This window comes from Rhinolophus sinicus, chromosome 16 (genome assembly GCF_057876585.1).
Source record: "Rhinolophus sinicus isolate RSI-liver-muscle chromosome 16, RSI-T2T, whole genome shotgun sequence".
Lineage (NCBI taxonomy): Eukaryota > Metazoa > Chordata > Mammalia > Chiroptera > Rhinolophidae > Rhinolophus > Rhinolophus sinicus.
In genome coordinates this window covers 74,281,741-74,301,010 of record NC_142516.1, presented here as the reverse complement: position 1 = coordinate 74,301,010, position 19,270 = coordinate 74,281,741, and the positions used below count along the sequence as shown (strand labels likewise).

Below are 19,270 nucleotides of genomic sequence, written 5' to 3'. Positions count from 1 at the left end.
AAGCATGTAAGAAAAACACTGCAGGTTGGGGAAAGACCTGAAAAAGCGGAGGCTGAAAAATCACCAAAGCATGCACAGAAGTAGGAAGTTTCTATTCCCAGAAGTCAGGATAGAAAAACCTCCTAATTTATGACCAACTGGGGAGAATAACCAGAGGGTATTTATTGCCTTAAAGGAGCCAAGTTAGTCTGAGAGTCAAGTGAAGTCTGAATCCAACATAACAAAGCTTAAAGTAAACCTTGAAAGGATCAGATTAATTCCAAACAACTTAACTACATTCCAGAAAAGGCCCCCAAAGATTTAAAATAATATGACAAGACTATCACATACTAATATAAAATTCATAACATCTAGAGCCCAACAAAAAGAATTAGTAAGAATGAATACAAGCAGGGATACATGACTCTTATCAAGGAAAAAAATCAATCAATAGCAACAGAGTAAGAAATGACACATATAAAATTAATAATCAAAGCCATTAAAACAGCACATATACTCCATATGTTTAAGAAGAGAAAGAGAAGCATGAACATGATGAGAAAAAAAAGGGAATTTACAAAAAAGTTCCAAACTGAAAATCTAAATATGAAAAATATCTGAAATAAGAAAACAAATCAACCAAATAACAAAACAGAAAACAATGGACAGGATTAATATAAGTATAGATACCACATAAGCAAGGATAAATGGCATAAAACAGATTGAGACTTTAAGGCATAAACTATGATAAGTTAAAACTATAACAGAAAAAAACCCCACAATGAATGAAGACTGGAAAATAATGAGAGTAATCTGTGACCCGTGGCATAACATCAAGTATCTAATACATGTGTAATTAGCATTTCAGAAGAAAAAAAGGAAGAAGAAAAAAACATTTAAAGAAATAATGAGCAAAATGTTCAAATTTTGATGAATTCTATAAACCCTCATATCCAAGAAACTAAATGAATGCCAAGGAGAAGCATGAAGAAAACCACATCAAGGTACATTATAATCAAATTGCTGAAAACCACTGATAAAGAGAACATCTTAAGTAGACAGAAAAAAATATAATATGTACAGAGGAATAAGAATGAATGCCTACTTCTGGTCAGAAATTATATGAGCCAGAAGACAATGAAGTGACAATTTTAAAGTACTGAAAGAAAAAAGTCAACCTAGAAGTCCATACTTAGCAAATATAAGACATTTCTGACAAAGCTGATAGAATTAATCACCAACTGACTTGTGTTACAGGCAAAGTTAAAAGAAATTCTTTAGACAGAAGAAAAATGTTATCAGGTGGGAATGGATTAATGGATTTATATGCAGAAACAAACAGCACAACCTTGAAACATGAGGATAAAAATAAAACACTTTTCTTATTTTCAGAACTCTTCTTAAAAAACAAAAAGGGCCAAATTATCTTTTAAAACAACAACAGTATACTGTGAGATTTATAATATATGATGACAACACCACAAAAGATGGAAGGTGAAAAATGGAAAATTATTATAAGATTCTTATAATATATATGAAGTAAAAAGTATTGTTTTAAAGTAGACTGTGATGAGTTAAAGGTGTATCTTGTAAATGCTAAAGCAACCACATACCCACAGACAGAAAAGAGCACTGATAATAAACCACTAAAGTAGATGCAATGGAATCACTAAAAATAATTAGTCTAAAGAAAGCAGCAAAAGTGAAAAAAAAAGGAAAAAACAGGTTGGGAAAATAGATGACAAATAGCCACCCAGTACATTTAAACCCAACTATATTAATAACATTAAACAAAAATGGTCTAGTTATTGCAATAAAAAGGCAGAGGTGAACAGATTGGATATAAAATCAAGACTCAAGTATATAATGATGTCTACAAGAAATCCAATCTAAAAATAATATAAAAACACAGAAAAGATACCATGCAAACATAATAAAAAGAAAGTCTGAGTGGCTACATTAATATCAAAGTAAAATTCAAAAGAAAGGAATATTATCTGGGATAAAGAGAAATACTGCACAATAATAAAGGGAATAATTCATCAAGATGACAAAACAATCCTACATGTTTTTCCATCTTTTAACACTACTTCAAAATATGCAAAGCAAATCCTAATAAAACTGAAAGAATAACCACATCTATAATTATAGGTGAACAGTAACAGCACTTTCTCAATTTGATAGATGTAGATGAAAAATAAAACATAGAAGACTTGACCAATACTGTTAACCAACATGACTCATTTCCCATCTATAAAACAGTGGTACATGGTTTTTAAAAATGACCCAACTATATGCTGTCCACAATAAACTCACTTCATAAATATAGTCAAATTATTTTTCCCTTATAAGTAAGGTATCATTTTTCTCTTTAAGATTTTTCTTGTCTTCAGAAGTTTGAAAGTCAAGGAGTTCTTGGCATGAATTCCTTTAGGTTTATCCTGCACGGTGTTTGTCTAGCTTCTTAAATCTGTAGGTTTATGTCTTTTGCCAAATGTGGGAAATTTTCAGACATTTCTTTGAATTTTTTTTAGCCTTTCGTTCTGTGATTCCAAAGACACAAATGTTAGAGATTTTGTTGTAAATCCATAGTTCCCTGAGACTCTGTTCATTTTTTTCAGGGTATTTTCTTGTCTGTAATGACTGAGGCATTTCGATTGTTCTATCATACAGTTCAATGTTTTTTCCCTCTGTCCCCTCCATGATCCTGCTGTGATCCTGCACTGAGGTTTTTTTTTTTTGTTTTTTTTTTAATAAATGTTTTATTTTAGAATAGCTTTAAATTCACAGAAAAATTGCATGGATAGAAAAAATTCTTGTATACCCTGCACACAATTTACCCTACACTTAACACCTTATATTACTAGCAGATTTGTAGTAATAATACTGATACATTATTGTTAAATAAAACCTACACTTTATTCAGATGTGCTTGTTTTGGTTGTTTCTTCTGTTTTAATTTTTTAAATCTATTTTTTTTTCTGTTCAAAATTCCATCCAGGATACCACATTGCATTTATTTGTCTCCTTACGCTCCTCTAGACTGTAAATGACTTGCCTTGTTTATAACATTGACAGTTTAGAGGACATTGTAGAAGGTCCTTCAGTTTGGGTTTGTCTGATGCTTTTCTCATAAAAATTGGGTTTGTATTGAAATGAAGACCGGAGGTAAAGTGGCTGCCATTCTTATCCCATCTCATCAAGGGAACATGCTCTCAACATATCACTGATCGTAACCCGGATTACCTGGCTGAGGTGGTGTATGCCAGGGTTCTCCACAATAAAATTACTACCCACCCCCCAGGCGTGTATTTTTTAGAAGGAAGTCACTAGGCATATCCCACTAGAGAGGTAGAGAATTATGCTCAACCTCTTGGAAAGTAGAGTAACTACATAAATTATTAGGAAATCTTCTGTATTGAAGATTTTTGTTTTCTCCCATTTATTTATTTACTTATTCAATCACTTATATCAATTTGGACTCATGGCTACTTTATACTTTGGGTTATAAACCAATACTATGTTATTTTACTGCTCAAATTGTTGCAACTTTGGCTATTGTGAGCTCTTTAAGTTTGACATACCTCCATCGTTTTTTGAGGATTTCCTTAGGTTCCTCCACACTCATCTTGTATGTTCCATGCTCTAGCCCTAGAATCAGTCATTTCTCCAAGGAACTGTGATTCCTTTTATTGGAGAATGGTACTAGAAACTACTTATAGATTTATTAATATTTATAGACTTCCCATTTCTTTATAATTGAGTTTTGGATAATTATGTGTTTCTAGGAATTTGTCTATTTCACTAGGTTGTCCAATTTGTTGGTATACTATTGCTCATAGTATTCTCATAATTATTTTTATTTCTCTAGAATTGGTAGTACTGTTCCCACATTCATTTCTGATTTTATTGATTCGAGTATTCTTTTTTTCTTACTCAATCTAGTTAACGTTTCTGAATTTTGTTTTCAAAGAAGCAACTTTAGGTTTCATTGATTTTTTTTCTAGTCTTGATTTTATTTATCTCTTTTCTAACCTCTGTTATTTCCTTTCATCTACGTTTAAGTTTAGTTTGCTCTTCTTTCCCTAGCTCCTTAAAGTGTAAAGTTAGGTTATTGATTTGAGTTCTTTCTTCTTGTTTAATGTATGTGTTTACAGCTACAAATTTCTATCTTATTCTTACTTTCATCACATCCTATGAGTTTTGGTATGTTGTGTTTCCATTTTCATTCTCAGGGTATTTTCTAATTTTGCTTGTTATTTCTTGACTCATTGGTTAAGAGTGTGGTGTTTGTTTTCCACATATTTGTGACATTTCATTTTCCCTGTTATTGATTTCTTAGTTTCATTAATTGTGACTGGAAAACATGGTACATATTCCTTTAATCTTTTAAAATGTTATTTAAGACTTGTTTTGTGGTCTATCCTGGACAATGATCCATGTGCACATGAGAAAAATTGTGCATTCTGCTGTAGTTTGGTGGAGTCTTCTATTTATCTGTTAGGTTCAGTTGGTTTATGGTGTTGCTCAAGTCTTTTATTTCCTTTACTTTTGTCTGGTTGTTCAATCCATTATTAAAAGAAAGTGCTGAGGTGACTATGTATTATTGCAGAACTGTCTTATTTCTCCCTTCAACTCTGTCAATGTTCGCTTCATGTGTTTTGGGGGCTCTGATGTTTGGTGCATATATGTTTCTAATTATATCTTCATAGTGAACTGACCCTTTTATCAATATGTATTGTTCTTTTTTGGGGGTCTCTTGTAACAGTTTCTGACTAAAGTCTATTTTGTCTGATATTAGTATAGCTACCCCAAGCGTCTTTTGGTTACTGTTTGCACAAAATATCTTTTCCCCAGCTTTCATTTTAAACATATTTGTGTCTTTAGATCTAAAATAAATCTCTCATGTATAGCAGAGTTAGAGCATATTTTTAAAATGCATTCTGTTAATCTCTGCCTTTTGCCAGAATTTAATCCATTTACATTTAAAGTATTTACTAGCAAGGAAAAATGTATTTTGGCAATTTTGCTACTGATTTTCTGCTATTAATTTTTACGGCTTCTTTGCCCTCATTTCCTCCATTACTGGACCATTTGTGTTGATATTGTACTAGTACATTTTAATTCCCCTCTCATTTCTTTTTGTGTATATTCTATAGATATTTTCTTTGTAGTTATGGAAATTATATATAACACATAAAATTATAACAATCTAAATTTTACCTACAACTTCAATCATGTAAACTCCATCCCCTTACCTTTGCTATCGATGTCACAAATTACATCTGAATACACTGTGAGCCCAATAACATATATTTATAATTATTTTTACGCATTTGTCCATTAAATTTTGTAGACTAAAAAGTGGAGCTATAAACCAAAATTAAATAATACTTGTCTTATGTACTTATCCATGCATTTACCTTTACTGGAAATTTTTATATCTTCATATGGCTTCAAGTTACTATCCAGCATCCTTTCATTTCAACCTTTAACATTTTTAAATTTAAAAAAGTTTTTAAATTAGTTTCAGATGTACAAAACAATGTAATAGTTAGACATTTATCATTTATATCCCTCACACAGTGATAACACCCTCCCCCATCTATTACCCCTCTGACATCGCATACAGCTATTACATTTCTGCTGTCTCTATTCCTAATGCTGTACTCCACGTCTTGTATATATATATATATATATATATATATATATATATATATATATATATATATAAAATTGTAGTTGACATTCATTATTGTTCAGCTTCAGCTTCAGGTGTACAGTGTAGTGATCAGGCATCTACATCATCCCTGAGCTGGTCTCCCTAATGAGACGAGTGTCCATCAGATACCCTACAAAATCTTTACAACATTATTGATTACATTCCCCAAATTGACTTTCATATCCCCATGCAATCTTGTGGTTACTGATTGTGCTTTCTAATCCCCTCACCTTCCCCCTTATCCTTACCTCCCCCATCTAGCAACCCTCCGTTTTTCCTCCATGTCTCTGAGACTGTTTCTGATTAGTTCACTCATTTATTCTTTTCTTTAGATTCCACATATAAGTGAGACCATATGGTATTTGTCTTTCTCTGTTTGACTTATTTCACTTAGCATAATGTTCTCTAGGTCCATCCATATTGTTGCAAATGGTAAGATTTCATTCTTCTTTATGGCTGTGTAATACTCCATTGTATAAATGTACCACAGTTTCTTAATCCAGTCGTCTACTGATGAGCATTTTGGTTGTTTTTATGTCTTGGCTATTGTGTATAGTGGTGCAATAAACACAAGGGTGCATACATTTTTTCGAATTAAGAGTTTTGGATTTCTCCGGGTAACTAGGAATGGAATTGCTGGGTCATAAGGTAGTTCCATTTTAATATTTTTGAGATATCTCCACACTGTTTTCCATAGTGACTGCACCAATCTGCAATCCCACCAACAGTGAACAAGTGTTCTCTTTTCTCCACATCCTTACCTGCACTTGTTGTTTGTTGATTTATTGATGACAGCCATTTTGACTGGGGTGAGGTGGTATCTCATTGTGGTTTTAATTTGCATTTCTCTAATGATTAGTGATGTTGAGCATTTTTTCATATGTCTGTTTGCCATCTGTATGTTCAACCTTTAACATTTTTTTATAGGGCAGCTCCAGTGGTAATAAACTTTTAATTTTGGTTATCTGGGAATGTCTTAATTTTTCCCTCAACTTCAAAGGAGAGTTTTATAGATATAGAATTCTTACTTTACAGTTTCTTTTTGCACTTTATGTACATCATCCTACTGCCTACCGGTCTCCAAAGTGTCTGGGGAAGAAATCAGGTGAAAATTGTATCAAGGATCCTTTGTATGTGATAAGTCACTTGTCTTATTGCTTTCATGATTCTCTGTCTTATGACAGATTATCTGTTTCAATTTGGGTCTCTTTGGGGTTTATCCTACTTGGAGTTCGTTGAGCTTGTTAGATTTGTAGATTCACGTATTACATCAAATTTGGAAAGTTTTTACCCATTACTTCTTGAAATAATTTTCTGCTTCTTTCTTCTCTTCTCCTTTTGGGACTCCTATAAAGCTTTCATAGTTCCTTTGATGGTATTCTACAAATTCCTAAGTCTTCTTGAATCATTTTTCTTTGTGCTCCCTCAGATTCAGTAATTTCAGTTGTCCTATCTCCAAGTTCACTGATTGTTATTTCTGCCTGCTGATATCTGCTGTTGATGCCCTGCAGTAAACTTTTCACTCCAGAAATTGTATTTTTAAACTGCATAATTTGTTTGGTTTCTTTTTATTATTACTTTCCCTTTGTTAGTATTCTAATTTTATTCATATATAATTTTCCTGATATCTTTTACTTCTTCAATGTTCTTTTCTTAGCTTTTCTATCATATATAAGAGTTAAAGTTCTGTCTAGTAAGTCTGATGTCTGAGCTTCTTCAGAGACAGTTTCTGTCAGTGTATTCTATTCCTTCAATGAGCCATGTTTTCCTGTTTCTTTGTATGCCTTGTGACTTTTTTTGAAAATTGGGTATTTGATTATTATAATGTGCTAACTCGTAAATCAGATTCTCCTCTTTACCAGGGTTTGCTGCTTTTTCAAAAACTGTTGAAGGCTGTGGTAGTCTTTTTGTTTTGAGACTTTTCCAAACATTTTTACAAAGTCAATTGCTTGTGGTGTATGATTCCTGAAGTCGCTGCTCCTTTAGTTCATATTCAGCTAATGTTTTGACACAGATTTCCTTGATTGTTAGGAGCTAAAACAAACAAACCCCTCAAACATGAAACAATACAAAAAGAGAACAAAAAACTCTTCCAGTCTTTGCAAACTGACTCTATTCTGGGGAACTTCACCAATTATCTAGGTTTGCTCTGAGCATAGGAATCAGTCAGAGGGGAAAGCGTAAGGTCTGCTTAGTTTTTTTCTGAGAATGTCTTGCCTAAGTATATGTGTGGCTTTCTAAATTTTCCTATGGACTCAGATGCTTTTGAATGTCCTAATTTTCAAGTGTCTTATCTCAGCTTTTCCTCTGGGTCTTACATGGTCTATTGTATATTTCCACTCATAATTTCTTGCCCAGGCCTCTGTGGATTAGCAGTCTCTCTTGTGCCTTTCTCACTACTTTTCCTGACTGCATTCTTTATTATGTGAAACAGATGAGCACTCTGATTCAGTCCTTCAGGTACCTCCACACAGGTCAGAACAAACACAGTAATTTGCAAAAAGTGTGTTCTGCTGCATCTGGTTTAAGGGAGGACATGGGAACTGGGCTGCCACCTGCTCAAGCCTAAGACCACCATTGTACTGGTGTGTGTGAGGGATAGGGGGTGAGTAAACATTACAAATTTTTCCTATCATTTTGAACATGGCTGTTTCTTGATGGTGTGTTCGTTTTGTTGCTATAAATATTTGTTTTCCAGAGGTCTGACAAAATTGGGTCAGATAGGTTTCTTTTCTGTTTTCCTATAGGGTTAGGAGACCCTGGAGTTTCCTAGTCCATCATTTTGCTGACATCACTCTCGCTTACTATTGTGTTTTAAGAGTTCTTCATATTATGTTGGTGCAAAAGTAATTGCGGTTTAAAAGGTTAAAAAAAAATTGCAAAAACCTCAATTACTTCTGCACCAAGCTAATATATTCTTAGTTCAAGTCCTTTAAAGGTATTTGATTAGCAAATTATTTTATCCCAGTCTGTGGCTTGTGTTTTCATTCCTTTAACAATGTCTTTTAATTTTAATGATGTCCAACATATCGATTTTTTTTTTCTTTCATGGATTATCTTTTGGTGTTGTGTGGATAAACTCACTGACAAGCCCAGCTCACAGACTCCCCCGCCCCCCATGTTTCTAGCTTCTGGAAGAGTTTGTGTAACATTTTGCACTTCGGTCTGTGATCCATTTTAAGTTAATTTCTATGTAAGGTATGAGGCCTAAATGATTTTTTTAAAAACATATGGACATCCAATTGTTACAGCACTATTTGATGAAAGGTTATCCTTTCCCCCTTAAACTGCCTTTGTCCTTTTGTCAAAATTCACTTGATTATATTTGTGTGGGTCTCTCTGGGTCCTCCACTCTGTTTTACTAAATAACAAGAGTATTCTTTTGCCAATATCATACACCTTGAAACTGGAAAATATTAGTTTTCTACCTTTGTTCTCTTTCAGATTTATTTTGGCTATTACAAGTCCTTTGATTTTCCATATAATTTTTAGAATCAGTTTGGTGATTAAAACTTCCTTGGATCATGATTGAGATTGTCTTGAATTTACACATCAAGTTTGAGAAAACTGACATCTTAACAATATTAACTTGTCCAATCAAATGAATATGAAACATCTCTTCATTTTTTAGATTTGTTTATTTCTTTCATCATTGTCTTGTAGTTTTCTGCATACACATCTACTATTTTGTTAGATATATCCCTAAGTACTTCCTTTTTAATGGCAATTATGAGGTGTTTTTTTAAATGTCAAATTCCAATTGTTCATTTCTGATATATAGAAAAACAATAACTTTTGTAAATTGACTTTGAATCCTACAGTTACGATATTCACTTACTATTTCCAGGAATGTTTCAGTACATTTTGGGGGGTTTTCCATATAGAATGTCTTCTGCAAATATAGACAATTTTATTTCTTCCTTTTCAATTTATATGCTTTTTGTTTCTTGTCTTGTTGTATTAGCTAGGAGTAAGACATTGAATAAGAGTGATGAAACATGACATCCTTTCCTTATTCCCTAACTTAGAGGGAGAGTATTCTGTCTCCCAAAAAGTCTGATGTTTGTCTCAGGTCTTTCATATATATCCTTTATTAAGTCATACCCTTGTATTCCTAATTTCTTGAGAGTGCATGAGGGGTAGAGGGTGAGTAAAAATCGAGTATCATGACCTCGATTACTGTTACTGGACCCCAGGCCATATTATATCCATACAGCCTCCATTTTCCAGGTCTTCCCTTGACCCAAATGCAGCAGAACACACCTTTTTCCCCATTTTTTTTTTTTTTTTTTTTTTTTTTTTTTTTTTGGTCTGTACTGACCTGTATGGAGGTACCTCAAGGACTGACTCAAAGTACTCATCTGTTTCACATAATAAAGAATGCAGGCAGGAAAAGCAGTGAGAAAGGCACAAGGCAGACTGCTAGTCCACAGATGCCTGGGGCATAGAGTTTTTGCAGCATTTCCTTATTCTACAATTAGTGTCTGTGGGCTCAGGAGTGATGACCCCTCTTTCATATTTGATATTGGTAACTTGTGTCTTTCCTCTTTTCTCTGTTAGCATGGCTAGAGGTTAATCAACTTATCGATCTTTTCAAAGAATCTATCTTGTTTTGATTTTTATCTATTGTTTTCCTATTTTCAATTTCAGTAATTTTTGCTCTAATTTTTATTTCATTTTGCTGCTTGCTTTAGGTTTTTTTGTTTTGTTTTGTTTTTCACTTTTTCTAGTTTCCTAAGGTGGAAACTTAGGTTACTGACTTTCGTTCTTCTTTTCTATTATGTGTACTTAATGCTATAAACTAACCTGAGTACTGCTTTAGCTGTATCTCATAAATACATTTTCATTTCAAAAGTTTTTCTCTTCTGACTTACTGAACCATGCATTATGTAGAGTGTGTCGGTTAATTTTGAAATATTTGGGAGTACTCCAGGTATCTGTTTGTACTTGATTTCTTGTCTACTTCTGCTGTTATCTGAGGATGTATTTTTAATTTCTACACTTGTTAATCTGTTAAAGTGTGCTCTATGGCCTAAAATATGTTCTATTTTGATGAATGTTTCATGTATACTCGAGAAGAATGTGTACTCTCCTGCTGTTGGAATAGTCTATGTATGTCAGTAGATACAAGTTGGCTGATAATACTGTTCATGCCTTCATCCTTACTAATTTTCTGTCTTCGTGATCTATCAGTATTGAAAGACGAAAGTTTAAAGCTCCAACTCTAATAGTGGAATGGTATATTTCTCTGTTCAGTACTATCAGATTTGTGCCATGCGTGTTTTGATGCTCTGTTGTTAGATGCATAAATGTTTAGAATTGTTATATCTTCTTAGAGAACTGACCCCTTTGTAATTTTCCTTTATCCTTGGTTTATACATGTTTTCAGGTATACTTTGAAATTAGTATTACTTCAGTTTTCTTTTGATTAGTATGAGAATGGCATATTTTTCTCTACCTCTTTACTTTTAACCTGGGTCTTTGTATTTATACTGTATTTCTTGTAGACATCATAGAGTTGGGCCTTACTTTTTCATCCAATCCTACAATCTCTGTCTTTTACATGATGTTTTTAGACCATTCATACTTAAAATGATTTACTAACAGAACTGGATTGAATTTTGGTAACTTTTCTATTCATTGGGTTTGTTCTTTGTTTTTCCCCACCAATTATTTTATTTTATTTTTTTTTGCCTTCTCTGCTTTTGAGGAGCATTTTACATAAATCCATTTTATTTCTTCTCTTGGTTTATCACTCATACTTCTTTTAAAATTTTTGAAGTGGTTCCCTAGTATTTATACTATACATTTTAAAGTAATCTATGTCCATCTTACAGTGACATAATAATACCAACTTGCATGTAGTGTAGGCACCTTATACTAGAGTGCTCCCTGTGGTCCTTGTTGTCCTGCTGTGATTAACTTAGCCATATGCTATAATCACCTAATACTTTGATATTGTTTTCAATTGTATCCTGGACATTCTAGGATTATATTATGAAACTCTGGATCTTTTATTTTATTTATTTATTTATTTTTTTTTCAATTACAGTTGACATACAATATTTTATTAGTTTCTGGTGTACAACATAGTGATAACATTTATATAACTTATGGAGTGAACACCCCAATAAGTATAGTACACCATTTGACACCATACTTATTACAGTATTATTAACTATATTCCTCATACTGTACCTTACATCCCATGACTGCTTTCATAACTGGCAATTTGTACATCTTAATTCCTTCCCCTTTTTAACCCATTCCCCTAACCCCCCCCTCCCATCTAAGTTTCTTCTCTGTTATCTATGACTTTTTTTCTGTTTTATTTGTTCATTTATTTTGTTTTTTAGATTCCACGTAAGAGTGAAATCACATGGCATTTGTCTCTCTCTATCTGACATTTCAGTTAGCATAATACCCTTTAGGTCCATCCATGTTGTTGCAGGTGGCAAGATTTCATTCTCTTTTTTATGGCTGAATAATATTCCTGTGTGTGTGTGTGTGTGTGTGTGTGTGTGTGTGTGTGTGTATCACCTCTTTTTTATCCATTTGTCCCTCACTGGACACTTAGGTTGCTTCTCTATGCTGGCCTTGTAAACAATCCTGCAATGAACACAGGAATGCATATGTCTTTTCAAATTAGTGTTTTGGGTTTCTTTAGATAAATACCCAGAAGTGGAATTGCTGGGTCTTTCTTGGTCCCTTTTAATACCCTTTGTTTCAGTTTGGTCTAATATAAGTATTGCTACCACAGCACTTAAAAAAATTTCATCTCAAGATTACAGCACAGAAATTGTGGTGCGAGGAGTTTCTCTTGAAATCTCCCCTGGAAGTTACAACAAACTGAACAACTATAATTCAACAAAGGATGACTTAAGAAACACAAGCATGCCTGAAACCCGAGCACCGCATCACCAGAAGGTGGGCAAATAGGGCGACCGAGGACAGGAGGGAAGAGGTTAACTGCAGAGATGCAGGACGCAGGGCTACGGGACACAGACTGGAGCTCGCTGCAGCCTTGGGTGAGGGAAGAATCCAGGCTGCGGGCTCCCTCCCTGTAGCCCAGAGTCCTACCTGAGAGATCAGCATATAATATAGCTGAACCCAGCATTCGAGGCAAAGACCTCGGGTGAGAACTGTGGTTTAAGCCCTCAGTGCTAGACAGAAAACAGAAAACAAAGACACAGAGCCTGGATGACTCCCCCAACCCTCCCAGAGCTCATCCCCACCCCAACCCTCCCAGTGTTAGAAGTGGGCTCCAGAAAAAGTGGTAGCAGTGTCAGATTAAAGAACAGAATATCTACAGCCCTAAGAACTGGAGTGACATTCCCACAGGCTCAGATGCACAGTGCGTGACTAATTCCAGTCATAGGGAAAGAGCCGTAGGGGCCAGACAGCTGCAGGCTGGTAGTCCCCACTGCTCAGAGCCACAAACGCACCGGCATCCTCTCACAGCCCACCCCACCCCCACCTCTCTGGGCAGATCCCTTTGGGGCAACGAGAGCTGCTGAGACACATAGGCTCTGCATTGGGCTGCAAAGGCAGCATTGGGTTTTCAGAAGCTCAGAATTCTATCACCCTCCACATCTTCCCATGGAGGTGGTGCTCTGAGACGCAGGCAACCTGCTCACAGAAAAAAAGCCCACCTTCGGAAACCCCATCCCGAGAAGCAAGAGTGCAAAAGAAAACGTTACAGTGTGAGAGAAAATAAAAGGCTGCAGTGGGAGAGGAAATAAAACATTCCAGCAACACATACTGGAAAGCAAAAGAAAGTCCTCTTCATATTAACCCGCTGTAGAACCCACTCCTGTAGATGCCCAGGAAAGAGAAATAATTCATTTCTTCATGCCAAGAATAACCAAGGTAACAAGACAGCTCAGAAAGAAAATGAAAACTCTCCAGAAAATGAATGTAAAGACATAGATGGAAATATGTAACTTAATAACAGAGAATTCAAGATTGCAATTCAGAAAGAAATCAACAAAATGCAAAAAAAACACAGATAAGCAGTTTAATGAACTCAGAAACACAATCAAAGAACAAAAATGAACATTTTACCAAAGAGACTGAAAGTTTTAAGAAGACCCAAATAAAACTTTTGGAGATGAAGAACTCAATAAAAGAAATGAATGAAATAGGCAGCTTAGATAGTAGAGCTGACCAAACGGAAGAAAGAATTAGTGATATCAAAGATAGAAATCTGGAAATGACACAGATGGAAGAAGAGAGAGACTTGAGTGTTAAAAGAAATCAGAGAACTCTCCAAGAACTTTCTGATTCCATTAGAATGAGCAACATGAGAATAATAGGCATGTCAGAAGGAGAAGAGAAAGAGAAGGGAACAGCACGTATAGTCAAACAAAAAGTTGACGAGAACTTCCCAAACTTGTGGAAAGAACTGGATCCTTGAATCCAGGAAGCAAATAGGAACACCTAATTACCTCAAGCCCAACAGGTCTTCAAGGCACATTGCATTGAAGCTATCAAAAATCAATGAAAAAGAAAGAATTCTCAAGGCAGCAAGGGGAAAAAAAACCCAGTAACCTATAAGGGAAATCCAATTACACTATCATCAGACTTTTCAGCAGAAACTACAAGCCAGGAGGGAGTAGAATCAAATATTCAAACTATTGAAAGAGAAAAATTATGAGCCAACCATAATATATCCAGCAAAGATAGATATGAAGGAGGAATAAACACCTTTCCAGACATACAGAAGCTGAGGGAATTTTCTAACACATGACCGCATTACAGGAAATACTGAAGGAGGTTATTCGACCTGACACAAAAACCAAAAGAATATAAAACCATGAACAATAGTACAAACAGAGAGAAGCAGGAAACGGCAACCTGCCCAAATTGGGCATTATAAACTTAAACATAACATAAAGGGTAAAGAAGAAAAAAAATATATTTAAAAAAAAAGGAAAAAGACAACTCACTACTGCAATGCAGAAATCAACTCACAGCATAAGTAGGGATAACTTGTGACAACAAAAACACGAAAGGAGAGAGAGTAAAGGTCTGAACCTACAAAGGGGTATGGAGATAAGAAGCATGCTGAAGAAAAAGAACTACTGTATATATGAAACTTTGTTTTACATAAACTTAATGGTAACCACTCAAAAAAAAAAAAAAATCCAGAATTGAGATATACAACAAAATAAAAATAGAAATGGGTGTGGGGGGGAAATCATAGAATATCACCACACTGAAATGAGAACAACAAAAAGGAAAAGAAACAGTGGAGACACCAAGGTACCAGAAAACAAAAGACAAAACGGACATAGGAAATCCTCATATATGAATAATCACCCTAAATGTAAATGGACTGAACTCACCAATAAAAAGGCACAGAGTAGCAGACTGGATCAAAAAACAAAACCCAACCATATGATGCCTCCAAGAGATGCATCTCAGCTACAAGGACAAATATAGATTCAAACTGAAAGAGTGGAAATCAAATACTCCAAGCAAATGGTGTACAGACAACATCAGGTGTAGCTATACTTACATCAGATGAAAGAGACTTCAAGATAAAAAAGGTAACAAGACAAAGACAGACACTTCACACAACAAGAAAACATAATGCTTATCAATATATATGCCCCCATCAGGGGGCACCAAAATATACAAAGCAACTACTAATAGAACTAAATGGAGAAATTGACCAAATGAAAATTACGGTAGGAGACCTAAATACATTATTAACTATTATGGATAGATCATCCAAACAGAAAATAAGTAAGGAAGTATCAGCCTTAAATGACACTTTAGACCAAATGGACATAATTGACATTTACAGAGTCCTTCATCCTATAACATCAGACTATACATTCTTTTCTAGTGTACATGGAACATTCTCAAGGATAGACCATATATTGGGACACAAAATTAGCCTTAGCAAATTTGAGAAGATTGAAATCATACCAAGCACATTCTCTGATCACAAAACTTTGAAACTGGATATCAAGTGCAAAAAGAAAGCAAGAAAAACCACAAATACGTGGAGATTAAACAACATGTTTTTAAAGTACTGGGTCAAAGAAGAAATAAGAGGAGAGAACAAAAGACACATAGAAACAAATGAGAATGAAAATACATCTTATCAAAATTATTGGGATACAGGGAAAGCAGTAATAAGAGGGAAATTTAATCATTACAGGCCTATCTCAAGAAACAAACAAACAAAAAAAACCCCAGATAAACAACCTCACATTACACCTTAAAGAACTAGAAAAAAACAAAAACAAATGAAACCCAAAGTCAGCAGGAGGAAGGAAATAATAAAAATCAGAGAAGAGCTAAAAGAAATCGAGAACAAAAAGGCAGTAGGAAAAAATTAATGCAAGAACTGGTTCTTCGAAAAGATTAATAATACTGACAATCCCTTGGCTACATTCACGAAGACAAAAAGGCGCAAATAAACAAAATCAGAAATTAAAGAGGAGGTTATCATGGATACCACAGAATTACAAAGGATCATGCAAGAATACTATGAAGGACTACATGTTCTAAATTCAAAAACCTAGAAGAAGTGGACAGGTTCTAAGAAACATATAGCCTTCCAAGACTGAATAATGAAGAACTGGAAATTCTAAATAGACTGATCAACAGTAAAGAAATTGAATGAGTCATCCAAAACATTGCCAAAAGCAAAAGTCCAGGACCAGATAGCTTCACTAGTGAATTCTACCAAACATTCAAATAGGATCTAACACCTGTCCTCCTCAAACTCTTCCAAAAAATTGAAGAACAGGCAATATTTCCTAACTCATTTTATGAGGCCAATATTACCCTGACACCAAAACCCAGTAAGTATAACACAAAAAAAGAAAATTACAGAGCAATATCTCTGATGAATACAGATGCAAAAATCCTAAATAAAATTCCAGCAAATCGAATACAACAATACATTAAAAAGATTATTCATCACGACCAAGTGGGATTCATGCCCGGGGCACAAGGATGATTCAACATCCGCAAATCCATCAATGTGATACATCACATAAACAAAATAAAGGACCAAAATCATATGATTATATCAATAGATGCAGAAAAAGCATTTGACCAGATACAACATCAATTTATGATTAAAACACTCAATAAAATGGGTATAGAAGGAAAATACCTTAACATAATAAAGGCCATATATAACAAACCTTCAGCTAATGTTGTAATTAACAGTGAAAAACTGAAGTCCTTCGCTCTATGTTCAGGAACAACACCGGGCTGTCCCCTATCACCACTGCTTTTCAACATAGTATTGGAAGTCCTTGCCAGAGCAATCGGGCAAGAGAAAGAACCAAAAAGCATCCGAATTGGGAATGAAGAAGTTAAATTGTCACTTTTTGCAGACATGATTCTTTATTTAGAAAACACTCAAGACTACCAAAAAGCTATTAGAAACAATAAATACAATAAAGTTGCTGGCTACAAAATCAACATACAAAAAATCCACTGCATTCCTATATAAACAATGAAATTTCAGAAAAAGAAATGAAAAAAACAATTCCTTTTGCAATTGCAACAAAAAGAAGAAAATACCTAGGAATAAATTTAACAAAGTATATGAACTATACACTGAAAAATATAAGACATTTTTTAAAGAAATTGAAGAAGACACAAAGAAATGGAAAGACGTTCTGTGTTCATGGATTGGAACAATCAACATAGTTAAAATGGCCATATTGCCCAAAGCAATATACAGATTTAATGCAATCCCCATGAAAATCCCAATGGCATTTTTAAAAGAAATACAACAAAAGAATCATCAGATTTGTATGGAACCACAAAACACCCCGAATAGCCAAAGCAATCCTAAGAAAAAAGAATAATGCTGGATGTATCACATGCCCTGACTTTAGCTTGTACTATAGAGCAACAATAATCAAAACAGCATGGTACTGGCAGAAAAACAGACACACAGACCAATGGAAAAGAACTGAAAACCCAGAAATAAACCCACATAAATAGGGACAGATAATTTTCGACAAAGGAGCCAAAAACATGTATATAATGGAGAAAAGAAAGCCTCTTCAATAAATGGTGCTGGGAAAATTGGAAAGCCACATGCAGAACAATGAAACTAGACTGCTATCTGTCATCACATACCAAAATTAACTCAAAATGGATCAAATATCTAAACATAAAACATGAAACAATAAACTGCATAGAAGAGAACATAGGTACTAAACTAATGGACCTTGGGTTCAAAGAGCATTTTATGAATTTGACCTCAAAGGTAAGGGAAGTAAAAGCTAAAGTAAAGGAATGGGACTAAATCAAACTAAAAAGCTTCTGCACAGCAAGAGAAACCATCAACAAAACAAAGAGGCAACCACCAAATGGGAGAAGATATTTGCAAAGAATGCCTCCGATAAGGGGCTAATATCTAAAATATATCAAGAACTCATACAACTCAACGAAAAGACAAACAATCCAATTAAAAAATGGGCAAAGGACATGAACAGAAACTTCTCCCAATAAGACATATATATGAAAAGATGCTCAACATCACTAATCATCAGAAAAATACAAATAAAAACCACAATGAGATATCACCTCACCCCAGTCAGAATGGCTATCATCAACAAGACAAATAGTAACAAGTGTTAGAGAGGCTGTGGAGAAAAAGGAACCCTCATACACTGTTGGTGGGAATGCAGACTGGTGCAGCTGTTATGCTAGGCAGCGTGGAGGTTCCTCAAAAAATTAAGAATAGAATTACCATATGACCCAGCAATCCTTCTCTTGGGTATCTACCCAAGAAAACATAGGTACTAAACTTATGGATGTTGGGTTCATAGAGGATTTATGAATTTGACCTCAAAGGCAAGGGAAGTAAAATGAAAACATTTATCCATAAAGATGTATATACTCCGACGTTCACTGCAGCATTATTTACGGTGGCCAAGACATGGAAACAACCAAAGTGTCCTTCAAGAGATGATTGGATAAAGATGATGTGGTATATATACACAATAGGATACTACTCTGCAATACGATGAAATACTGCCATTTGTGACAACATGTATAGATCTTGAGATCATTATGCTAAGTGAAATAAGTCAGACGGAAAAAGTTGAGAACCATATGACTTCACTCATATGTAGGATATAAAACTTAAGGCAACAAAGGAGCAAGACAAGCAAATAAACAAAAACTCATATACACAGACAACTGTTTAGTGGTTACCAGAAGGTAAGGGGGAAGGGGAGTTTTAGAAGAGGGTAAACAAGGTCAAATATATGGTAATGGAAGGAGAACTGACTCTGGGTGATGAACACATAATGCAATACGTAGAAGATGTATTATAGAATTGTACACTTGAAACCTATGTAATTTTGTTAATCATTGTCATCCCAATAAATTGTAATACAAAAATGAAAACATATACTTACCAAACAACCACAAGCACACTCCTGGGCATTTACCTCAGAAATACTAATTTATGCTCACAGGAAAAACCTGAACATGAATTTCATAGCAGCTTACTTAAAGTAGCCAAAAATTAGAAACAACCAAAATATCCTTCAATAGGTGAATGGTTAAACAAATTAT

At 34.5% G+C, this 19,270-nt stretch overlaps 1 protein-coding gene across 1 annotated transcript in view; it reads right to left on the bottom strand.

Annotated features, from left to right (window-relative positions):
• LOC109438087 (uncharacterized) overlaps positions 1-19,270 on the bottom strand; it is an 82,578-nt gene that overhangs the window by 11,060 nt on the left and 52,248 nt on the right.